This window comes from Pinus tabuliformis, chromosome X, assembly GCF_031772625.1.
Source record: "Pinus tabuliformis cultivar Carrire ecotype Pingquan chromosome X, CPIR1, whole genome shotgun sequence".
Taxonomy (NCBI): domain Eukaryota; kingdom Viridiplantae; phylum Streptophyta; class Pinopsida; order Pinales; family Pinaceae; genus Pinus; species Pinus tabuliformis.
In genome coordinates this window covers 540,823,376-540,836,047 of record NC_142308.1, presented here as the reverse complement: position 1 = coordinate 540,836,047, position 12,672 = coordinate 540,823,376, and positions in this window count along the sequence as shown.

The window sequence follows — 12,672 nt, the reverse complement described above, 5'->3', positions numbered from 1 at the left end:
ATGAGATAAGGTTATAAGATAAGATTTATGTCAGTTCTACACCATGAGCCATTGCAAAGGGTCTCACTCATGGATCGACTACAGTGGTTTTGTAATCACTTGGACTTGCAAAAGAACTTCGCTATCTTCCCTATAGTTTTATGAAGCACATTTCATTGCTACCCTTCCCGAGCTTATGATAGGATTTCCTTTCCTGGGTTTCCGATGGCCGCTTTGGAATGCACCAAACAAGAACTCGTCCATTCAGACTAAGGGCTTATCCATTCAACATCTTGAAGGCCTACAGTCCCTTGATCCTTAATGGTTTACATGAAACCAAACCCCTCTCATCCTAGAGATTTAGAGGTCTCCTAGAGGAATGAATCAACACAATGAGACTTATAAGGACAACCAGAAGGCATAATTAGGCAGTAAGAAGGTTAACATTCCGCCATAAATAGGAAGGTTCCTTTCCAATTGAATAGGTATAAACCTTATAGTTAAACATTAAATAATAATGCCCACATATCACCTTGACATTCAGTGCACACAACACTCACCTAGATAATTATATACATGTGGCCTTGCATAAAGAACATTGGTGGGATACCGTAACAGTAAGGTGCACATTCATCAAAGTTTTATCATTCATTCATAGTAAATCCATGAACCATCCACACAGGGAATACAACATTGATTTTAACATGTCAACATAGACTCAATAATAAGGAATATTTTATCTTTAATTTATACTGGGATGGGCAATTGAGTTCGGGAAAACAACTCTCCACCCAACCATAGAAAAACTGTAGCCAGTTCTCATTTGCAGTTGTCACCCTCGAGCCAGAGACTGAGGTGGTTTTGCTCCAGGGATTGAACACCAATTGTTGATTGAAATAGGGACTCCAAAGGCTCTCCCACCTCCACCCTTTGGTTTCACCAACAAAAAACTTCAGGGACTCTAGAGGCTTCACCTCCACCTTAAAACACAAGACACAGTGGTTCCACCCATCGACGAGAATCTAGAACCAACCGTAAACAAACACAACAAGAAAGGTTTAAGAATTCCTCCTTTCAGGAATCCAAGGAATAATCCCTCCACCCCATCCTTCGAGGGACTTTAGAGAAAACCATCTCCACCCTCTAGCCAATGGAGAATCAAGAGTCCGTTGTCCTCACCTAAGAGATCTTCTTATGCTAGTCTTGCCAATCAAAATTAGCTATACCAAGTGCTTCTTCTTGGCCTTAAACTTCATGATCTCACCCCTTTAGTGATATTTTTCTAATTTTCTCTATAATGTGTTTTCTTTTTATGGCGATCATTCTGCAACTTCCCTTGCATCTGTATGAACTGTAGGGGTTGATGGTTTGTGTGGATGACCATTTCCTTCGCCAAAATGTAGTGCTTCCATTGTCAGCAGGCCTTCATAATGGAATACATCTCTTTGTCATAAGTGGGATACTTCCGGACTGTGTCTAAAAGTATCTCACTGTGATATGCCACTGGATGCCCCTGTTGAGTAAGGAATTCCCCAATAGCATAGTCAGAGGCATCTGTCTCGATCTCAAATGGTTGTTGCAAGTCTGGTAATGTGAGCATTGGTGCAGAGCAGAGGTGATGTTTCAACTTTGTGAATGCCTTCTGTTGAGATTTAGACCAAAATAATTTTGCTTTCGCTCCTCCCTTGGTGACTTGACTTAAGGGCCAAGTGATATGAGAGAACCCCAACACGAACCTGCGGTAGAAATTGGTAAGACCCATAAATTTGCAGAGCTCTATCAGAGTGGTTGGGGCTGGCCAATCCCGAATGACTTGGAACTTGGTTGGATCCACATGCACCCGTCGTTCATCAATAATGTATCCCATATACAAAACCTAGGTTATGCCAAAAGTGCATTTCTCCAAATTGGCACACAGCTTGTGTTGCTGCAGTGTTTGGAGAACCTGTCGGATGTGGTGGAGGTTCTCTTCCCAATTCTGGCTGAAGATCAGGATGTCATCCAAGTATACCACTACAAATGTGTTAGTGAATGGCTGCAAGAGGTCATCCATCAAACTCATGAAGGTTGCAGGCACATTTGTTAACCTGATAGGCATAACCAACCATTAAAAAAGGTCCTCCTTGGCTTTGAAGGCAGTGTTCCACACATCGGAGGGTTCGATTGGTACCTGGTGATATCCAAACTTCAAGTCGATCTTGCTGAAATATTTTTCCCCCTTGAGTTGGTCCAAAAGGTCATTAATTTGTGGAATCGGGTACCTATTCTGGACAATGATCTTGTTCAATGCTTGATAGTCAATACAAAGACTCCAACTCCCATCCTTCTTTTGTACCAATACAATCGGGCTCCCATAGGGTGATGAACTTAGTCGGATGTGACCTTTCTGCGGCAACTCCTGAATCTGCCTCTTGATTTTGTTGTTCTCTAGAACAAAGTGCCGATGGATTGGTCCATTGGGAAAATGACGCACCTGGGGTCAGATCGATGGAGTGCTTGACATAACAGTGCAGAGGCACCCCTGCGAGGAGGTGAATATGTCCTTGTACTCCTCCATGACCTTGTCCATCTATTGTTGTCGTGCAGAGGGGCCCTGTTTGGAGGTCATGTCCACTGTCTTCATCTTTCCTTGAGGGCATATCATCAGGAAAACAAAATTTCCTGGTTTTGGAAATGAACTTACTGCATTGCTTTGCAGTAACCAAAGAGATGGTGGTAGGCAGTGCTTCCTCCTGTATCATGTACAACTTAATTCCCAATGTAACAATAATAGCACTGAGGCCTTGACTCATACACAACATGTCATTTCCACAAGTATGGTTGGCCTAATAAGGCATCACAAACATCAAGGGGATCAACATCACATAATACCTCATCCATGAAGGGATTAATGATGTATGGAAGGCGACACTACTGGCTCACGCGAAGATCCTGTCCTTGGTGAAGCCACCCGATGGTGTACAGTAGTGGCTGTGTTGTGGTCGGTAGCCCAACCGCTTCATGACCTTTGATTAAATTAGGTTCTTTTTACTCCCGCTGTCTATAATGAATTGTAGCGGGGAACCTTTTACCCACATCTGGGAGTGGAAGAGGCGCTCCTCCTCCTCTGGATCTTCGGGTTCCTCCTTCGAGATATTCGTGGTGGCAACGGTGGCGTTGGGCTCCGCATCAATAATCTACTTCCCTTTGTCATTCCCCTTGTCAGGTTCTGTTTCAGAGTCAGAACATGCATTTGATTTCGAAGCCTTCATCTCGGCCACCAGTGACTGCTTGGCCCCACACTCACTTGTGTTGTGAGTGAAGCTCTTATGGAACTCACTCCACTTTCCGTGTCCTTCTTCAACTTCATGGTGTTTTTCTTTGCTTGCAACTTTGGTGGGTTGTCCTAGGCTGCCCCGCCTTGGCTTTATCCTTTGTTATGTGGTTTGGGGGCACCTTTCCCTTACCTCAGATTTGTAGATCTGAAGTCTCGCTTCTTCTGTTTAAACTTGTGCTCGATTTTGACAGCGTATCGGTATATTGTGCCAAGTGAGGAGATGTCCAGGAACTCCATCTCATATTGGATGTACCTGTGTAGGCAGTCATGGTACTTGAGTACCAAATGTTTCTCAGAATCCTTAATACCCAACTTCGTACGAAGGGTATGAAAAACATTGGTAAACTTTGACAAATCTTGGTCCCTTCCCTACCACAACATGGTCCACTTTATGTATTTATCCTCATAGCTCCTGACAGGGTTGTATTGCTCCTTGATGGCATCCCGAAACGAATTCCAAATGGGTTGCGGCTGAAAAAAACGAGGGCATACTTTCATCCTTCTTCTCACAGTAGGTTTCCCACTAGTCTTTAACGTGGGGGGCGGCTTTGAGAAGAGCAAAAGTAATATTTTCCCAACTAGAAAAGCCATGAACAGAAAAATAGGATCTCACGCTCCCTCATCTTTCTTTTCTTCCCCCATGGGTGGTCATCGAGGTTTGCGAGGTTGATCTTGCAAAGGTTCAACTAAATCAAGCCCTAACTCCTTATATCCCGACCTCGTTGGGGACATGCAAAGAAAAACAAAGAAATAGTAGATTACTCTGATACCACTCATCTAGATTTAAACATGAACACAACAAATTACAGATATAACCACAAATACAGAGATGCAATTGAAATAACACTTCATTTCATTAATATCAAATATTGAAATATTCTTACAAACAAAATGGAAATAAGACTAGCTCGGGTGATGTTAGCTTATCTCTGAGAAGAGATTTGGTCGCTACATGCCTCTGAATTGTGTTACAATGAGGCTTGAGGGCCTACTTATTATTGAGAAGCAATGGAAAACTCCAATCATCCAAAAACCTAACCCTAGGAGATGAAACGTCAAACTATGGGCCATGTTGGGTTAAATTGGTACATCAACTTCCCGAGGTCGTAACTTTGGCATACGATCTCCGTTTGACGCATATGATACCTCAATAGGAAGATCTATTTGAGGACTATGCTACAATTAAGGAAACTGAAAAATTGAAAGAAGTAATGGTGGGGGTCCAAGTGGAAAAGGCGGGTAGCCACCAATATCCACCTGGATCATTCCTCCCCCGTTAGGAAGCAATGGTCCCCATTGCTTTTAGTTCCTCCATGAGATGATGATACTTCTGTTGAACTTGGTCCCTCGTGAGCCACTTGCCCTAATGAAGGAGTTGGCTTGCTTTGACAACTCGATATAGTTGGTTTCCTTGCTATCGAGTGTTCTTGATTTGTGTGTCCATGATCCAATCAATTGTGGCTTGTTCCATGCAGTTTGGATTTAACTTTGTTGGTGTGAGGTGTTCTGCAATCTCTAATGTGTCCAACAATGGTGGGAAGTATGGTCGAAGGCGATCCACATTGAACATTGGGTGCATGCCAAGGAATGGGGGGATGCTGAGCTCAAATGCATTGTCTCCCACAACCTTGTTAATGGTGTAAGGACCATATCAGAGTGGTCTAAGTTTCCGATAGGCTCCGATAAGGCGTTCCTTCTGGAAATGCAACGAGACTTTGTTTCCCACCTGAAACTTGTGTGGCGCCTGATGTTGATCATGTCGTTGCTTGTACTTTTTATTTGATTTCTCCAGAATGTCATGGACTTGTTGGCAGATGTGTTGAATGTGCTCAATGAAGTTGTTTGCCTTGTCGGATTCGTACTGGACATGAGTCGAATATGCCTGAGTAGCTGCAAATGGTATGGCCACATCAATGAGACATAGTGGTTGGAATCCCAAGCCCGCCTGAGAAGAGTTGTGGCCAGTCGAGCTATGGAGAGCCTGGTTATAGTTATGTTGGACATAGGGGAGGTTGTCATCCCATGTGCGTGGATGCTTTGAGTTGTATATGCACAAAATGTGTACGATCATCCTATTGACTATCTCTGTATGGCCATCAATTTGGGGATATAAAGTTATGGACCTAGTGAGCTTGGTGTCCAGCATCGACCAAAGATTGGACCAAAATGTGCTGAAGAACCTGCTGTCCCAATATGAGATGATAAACTGTGGGATCCCAAAGTGTACCCACACTCATTCATAGAAGAGTTTAACAGTGGCTTTTGTTGTGATATTCTTCTTGCAGGCCGCCATAATGGCCATCTTCAAGAATCTGTCGACAACCACAAAAACATAGTCATTGCCATGCTTAGTAGAAGGAAGGTCTGACATGTAATCCATGGATATGGATTCCCAAGGCCGACTAGGGGTAGGCAGCGGAGTATAAAGGCCTTGCTTCTTGATGGTCCGTTTGGTAATGGTGTAGGCAGTGCAGGATTTGATGTACTTTATGACAACTTGTCGAAGATTCGGCCAATAGAAATACTTCTGCAGTACTGCCACTATTTTCTCGACCCTGAAATGTCCAGTGGCTCGGCTGTAGTGTGCTTCCCAAATCATCTTGGCACGCTCACTTGAAGGAACACAAAGGTGTCCCAGGTGGCATAATAGGGCATTTTGGAGGTGAAAGTTCGGAACTTGCTAACCCTCAAAGAGTGTCTAGTATGTGTGGCCGAATTTTGGGTCACTTTTGTAGAGAAATGACCAATCATAAGTCTCGTGCCCAAAAGATCACGGTGGTTAACGCCATGATCGGTGGTCGGCTGAGGCAGTCTGCAACATTATTGGTGCTTCCCTTCTTGTACTTGATATTCAAATGGAATTGTTACAGGTATGTGGACCACTTTTGATGGTGATCATTCTGCAACTTTCCTTGCGTCTATATGAACTGCAAGGGTCGGTGGTCTGTGTGGATGACCGTTCCTTCCCCAAAATGTAGTGCTTCCATTGTCGACAGGCCTACACAATGGAATACATCTCTTTATCATAAGTAGGATACTTCTATACTGTGTATGAAAGTGTCTCACTGTGATATGCCACTGGATTCCCCTATTGAGTAAGGACTGCCCTAATAGCATAGTCAAAGGCATCTATCTCGAGCTCAAAAGGTTGTTGCAAGTCTGGTAATGTGAGCACTAGTGTAGAGCAGAGGCGATGTTTCAACTCTACAAATGCGTTCTGTTGATATTCAGACCAAAAGAATTTTTCTTTCGCTCCTCCCTTGGTGACTTCACTCAAGGGCCAAGTGATATGGGAGAACCCCAACACAAACCTGAGGTAGAAATTGGCAAGACCCAAAAAACTGCGAAGCTCTGTCAGAGTGGTTGGGGTTGGCCAATTCTGAATGACTTGGATCTTGGCTAGATCCACATGCACCCCCCGTTCATCAATAATGTATCCCAGATACTGAACCCAGGTCATGCCAAAAGTGCATTTCTCCAAATCAGCACACAACTTGTGTTGTTGTAGTGTTTGGAGAACCTGTCGGATGTGGTGGAGGTGCTCTTCCCAACTCTGGCTGAAGATCAGGGTGTCATCCAGGTATACCACTACAAATGAGTTGGTGAATGGCCACAAGAGGTCATTCATTAACCTCATGAAGGTTGCAGGAGCATTCGTCAACCAAAAGGCATAACCAACCATTCGAAAAGGCCCTCCTTGGATTTGAAGGCAGTCTTCCACACATCAGAGTGTTCAATTGGTACCTGGTGATATCTGGACTTCAAGTCAATCTTGTTGAAATATTTTGGTCCCTTGAGTTGGTCCAGAAGGTCATCAATAGGTGGGATTGGGTACCTATTATGGAAAATGATCTTGTTTAGCGCCCGATAGTCAATACAGGGTCTCCAAGTCCCATCCTTCTTCTGTACCAACACGATCGGGCTCCCACAGGACGATGAACTTGGCCGGATGTGACCTTTCTACAACAGCTTCTGAACCTTCCTCTTGATTTCGTCGTTCTCCAGAATGAAGCATCGATAGATTGGTCCATTGGGCAATGACGCACCTGGGGTCAAATCAATGGAGTGCTTGACCTGACAGTGCAGAGGCACCCCTGCGGGGGAAGTGAAGATGTCCTCGTACTCCTCCACGAATTTGTCTATTTGTTTTGTCGTGCGGAGGGGCCCTATCTGGAGGTCGTGGCCACTGTCTTCTTCTTTCCCTGAGGGCATATCATCAGAAAACAAATTTCCCGGTTTTGGAAATAAGCTTATTGCATTGTTTTGTAGTAACCAAAGAGATGGCGGTAGGCAGTGCTACCTCCGGTATCTTGTACAACTTATTTCCCAAGGTAACAATAACAACGCGAGGCTTTGACTCATACACAACATGTCACTTCCACAAGTATGGTTGGCCTAATAAGACATCACAAACATCAAGGGGAGCAACGTCACATAATACCTCATCCGTGAAGGGCTTGATGATGTATGGAAGATGACACTGCTGGCTCACGTGAAGATCTCGTCCTTGGTGAAGTCACCCGATGGTGTACGGTTGTGGGTGTGCTGTAGTTGGTAAGCCCAATCGCTTCACGACCTTTGTTGAAATGAGGTTCTTTTGGCTCCCGTTGTTGATAACGAATTGTAGCGGTGAACCCTTTACCCACATCTGGGAGTGGAAGAGGCGCTCCTCCTCATATGGATCTTCAGCTTCCTCCTTCTGGATCTTCATGGTGGCAACGATGGCGTTGGGCTCTGCATCGATAATCTACTTCCCTTTGTCATTCCCCTTGTCAGGTTCTATCTCAGAGTCGGAACATGCATCTGTTTCCAAAGCCTTCAGGTCGGCCACCAGTGACTGCTTGGCCCAACACTCACTTTTGTTGTGAGTGGAGCTCTTATGGAACTCACAACACTTTCCTGTGTCCTTCTTTGGCTTCGTGGTGTTGTTATTTGCTTGTGGCTTTGACGGGTTGTCTTGGGTCACACCGCCTTGGCTTTGTCCTTTGTTCTGCGGTTTGGGGGCACCTTTGCCTTGCTTCAGATTTGCAGATCCAATGTCTCGCTTCTTCTGTTTAAACTTCTACTTGATCTTGACAGCGTATCAATACGCCTTGACGAGTGAGGATATGTCCAGGAACTCCTTCTCGTCTTAAATGTACCTGTGTAGGTAGCAGCGGTACTTCAGTACCAAATGTTTCTCAGAATCCTTGATACCCAACTTTGTACGAGGGGTATGAAATACATTGGTAAACTTCGACACATCTTGGACCCTTCCTTGCTGCAGCATGGTCCAATTTATGTATTTATCCTCATAGCTTCCTACAGGGTAATACTGCGCCCTAATGGCATCCCGGAATGAATTCCAAGTGGGTTGCGGGTGAAAACAACGAGGGCGTACTTTAATCGTTGTACTCATAGTAGGTTTCTCACCAGTCCTTGACGTGGGGGGCGGCTTTGAGAAGAGCAAAAGTAATATTTTCCCAGCTGGAAAAGTCATTAACAGAAAAAATATCCTTCTAGCAGATTTAACCATTTATCTACAGTGCCTGCATGTATTAGGATCTCAAATATGGGAATGTCAAAGCTTACTTGTACCTTAAAAGGAGTGGAGGCTCTAGAGTGGCTCCTGGATGTGGATGCGCCGCCGATGGGAAACTGTCGAACGATATGGGCAAAGTTATCCATCATCAAGTTCATTTGTTTCTTGAGGGACTCCTGGAGCAATATTTTGATAGGATATCCTGCTCCCTCATATTTCTTTTCTTCCCCCATGGGCGGCCGTCAGGGTTTGTGAGGTTGATCTTGCAAAGGTTCAACCAAATCGAGCCCTAACTCCTTATATCCTGACCTCGTTGGGGACATGCAAAGTAAAATAGAGAAAGAGCAGACCACTCTCATACCACTGATATAGATTTAAACAGGAACGCAATAAATTACAGATATAACCACAAATATAGAGATGCAGAATAAATAACACTTCATTTCATTAATATCAAATACTAAAATGCTTACAAACAGAATGGAAATAAGACTAGCTCGGGCGATGGTAGCTTATCTATGAGAAGAGATGTGGCGGCTACATGCCTTTGAACTATGTTACAATGAGGCTTGAGGGCCTATTTATTATTGAGAAGCAATGGAAAACCCAAAACATCCAAAAACCTAACCCTAGGAGATGAAACGCCAAACTATGGTCCCCATTGGGGTAAATTGGTACATCAACTTCCCGAGGTCGTAACTTTGGCATACGATCTCTGTTTGACGTGTATGGTACCTCGTTAGAAAGATGTATCCGAGGAATACAATTGTTTATGATAAATAATAAGTTGAAAACTCAAATTCACCGTGATGATTTTCCAAAAAAACATCATTTAGGGCCTCAAAACAGCGTGTGAAGTTTAGGACCTGAAAATTTGCCAAAAATAGTAAACTGTGCTACAATTAAGGAAACTGAAAAACTGAAAGAAACAATGATGGGGGTCTAAGTGGAATAGGCAGGTGGCCACCAATATCCACCTGGATCATTTGGCTAAGGGAATTGGCAAAGGCTAAGGCAAAGACATTAAAAGACAAAAAGGCATTTTTGGCACATTCATTAATGAAAATAAAGGAAAATAGGAGAAAATGAAGGTGAAAAGTCACAGGTTGCATGTGAGGAGGAAATTGAAGGAAAGTAATGGAAAGTGAAGAAAATAAAGGCCTCATTAATAAAAAGGTTTATGAGGATCATTTGGTAACCTTTTGTCAATTCAAGTTTGGAGCTCTCTCAATATTCTCTCTCTCTCTCACTCTTGGTCATTTAGGTTTTTCTTGGAGCACTCTATCTTTGGATTAAGGAAGGAAAAGCAAGCAAAGGGAAAGGAAGGAAAGCAAGGATCAAGGAAGAAGAGCACAATCAAGTAGCTTCAACAAGAATACTTGCAGGTAACCTTTTGCATGTGTGATTTCCTAGCTGGTTTGGACATGCATGGCTTTGCATGTTGGTGTATAGTTCTCTTGCTATCGGTGGCATGGTTTTTCTGATTTACGACGGTGGTTTTCAGCCTAACCTTGCCTTTTTCTGGATACCATGGTATGTTGGGATGTTTATCTTGGTTTTGAGCTTTGGTTTGTCGTATGGATTTCAGAATCTAGAGTGGAGGTAGCCTCAAAGTTCATTCCCAAAGGCCTAGGACTCCCTTGATCGATTTTGGTGGGATATAGGATAAATATTGAGGGAGAAGTCTCGGTTTAGGGCCTAGTGATCCGAGTTTGGATTGCGGTAAAGCCTAAGAGAATGGTCTCGGTTTAGGGCCCAGTGATCTGGGATTGGATTTTGGTAAAGCCTGAGAGACAAGGAGACGGAAAATTCCTCAAGGATAGTGATGGATTTTGGATGGCGTTCCATGTTCAGTTCGGTTGTGATCGGAGCATCGATTTTTGTGTGATCACGCTCTGGTGAGGGTGGAGTGGTTTAACCTCTAGATTCCCTTGGTTGTTCTATGAGATCCCACATTCATGCTTGGAATATGGCACGAGGGTGACAAACTGAAAGAGAGATTTGGTTCAGCCATGTCTATGGTCGGGTGGTATGTGGAAGTCCCGAACCTGGTCGGATTTGCCTATGATTAATAAAAGCTAATATCTCTTACTTTTGTACTTGTTTATGTGTGGATTTAATGGATGTCACATCTCTTATATTTATATGGTTTAATGCCAGTTATAAGCATGGTTATGTGACTGGTTCGTGTCATGGTTATTTCATGTATTTCCTTGTAATTGCTAAATGGATGGATGCAAGACCTAATTGATGATATAATAGTTCAATGGAGAAGGAGGTTATCCTTCTGGTTATGTTTCATAAGTTCTTTCAGTCATTTATGCTATGTCTTTTATCCTAGACTTGTAGGTTGCATTGACTACAAGTGTTTGACAAAATGTTAGTCCCGATTGGGGATGCTTAGGCCTATTCGTGAGGTTGATTTTTGATTTATCAGCATTTTTATAATTTCTTTGATGGATTTTGAAGGTTGTAGCAAGTTCTAGGTAGAGGCCGGGATTTTGGGCTAGAAAAGTGGCTCAAATATTTAGGTCGCTCGCACAGGTATGTTGAGAAAAGTCCACAGTGCTAGCACATAGGCCTATGAGAGTGACTTTGAGTTAAAAGGCTTAAAACATCAGTGGGACCCAGGGGCAGGATGCCTGAGTGGCTGACATGTCTCCTGGGGGTGTTGTTATTGATGTGGATGGGTTCGTTTGATGTGTTACGTCGATTCCATTTCCTTAAGGTCACCAAGGAAGTTGAATCCCTTATAGTAGTCTCTCTCGTCAAATGTTTACCCCGGTTGGCATGTTGCTTGGGTGGACCTGGGAGGACGGGGTGTTACAGTGGATGTGTTGAATTCATTCAAGAAACTCGGTAGCATTTTTCGTCTTCCGATAGAAGTTGTACAAATTCTACTTGGGTAGTCATAAGGGTTAGTGCAACATCAATGGGACCCAATGGTTGAAATCCTAGGCCCACTTGAAAGGGGTTGTGACCAACTGAGCTACAGAGAGCTTTGTTGTAGCTATGTTGAATATAGGAGAGACTCCCATTCAATGTGCATGGATGCTTAGAATTTTACATGTGAAAAATGTACACAATTGTCCTATTGATGACCTCTGTTTAGCCATCGGATTGGGGGTGGAAGGCAATTGATTTGATGAGCTTGGTGTCCAACAATGACTAGAGGCTCAACCTGAATGCACTAGGAACATGCTATCCCTATATGATATGATGGTCTAATCCCAAAATGTACTCATACTCATTCAAATAAGAGCTTTGTAGTGGGTTCTGTCGTGATACTTTTCTTGCAGATAATCATAATGAGCATCTTAGAAAATCTATCAATGACCACAAGCACACAATCATTGCCATGATTGGTAGAAGAAAGGCTAAAAATATAATCCATCAAGATGGATTCCCAAGGTTAGTTAGGAGTAGGCAGAGGGGTGTACACGCCTTGCTTCTTAAAGGTTGGTTTGGTAATGGCACATGCAGTGTAGGACATGCTATACATGCCAACATCCTGTCGAAGTTTTGGCCAATAAAAATAGTTGTGTAATACTGCCATTATATCCTCCACACCAAAGTGCCCTGCCACCCAACTATAATGTACCTCCCATATCAACTTGGCATGCTCGCTCAAATGACATAAAGGGTTCCTAGGTAGCACAACATTACATCATAGAGGTGGAAATATAGAACTTGCTTTCCTTCCATCAACGAATGGTAGGTGGCAGTGATTCTAAGTAAGTGTTGTATAATTGTGGCTACCTAGAGGTTTCATGCCCACACGAGTTAAGAATTGTGGTCAATGCCACAACCGGGGGCTGACTGAGGCAGTCTACGACATGGTTGGTGCTACCCTTCT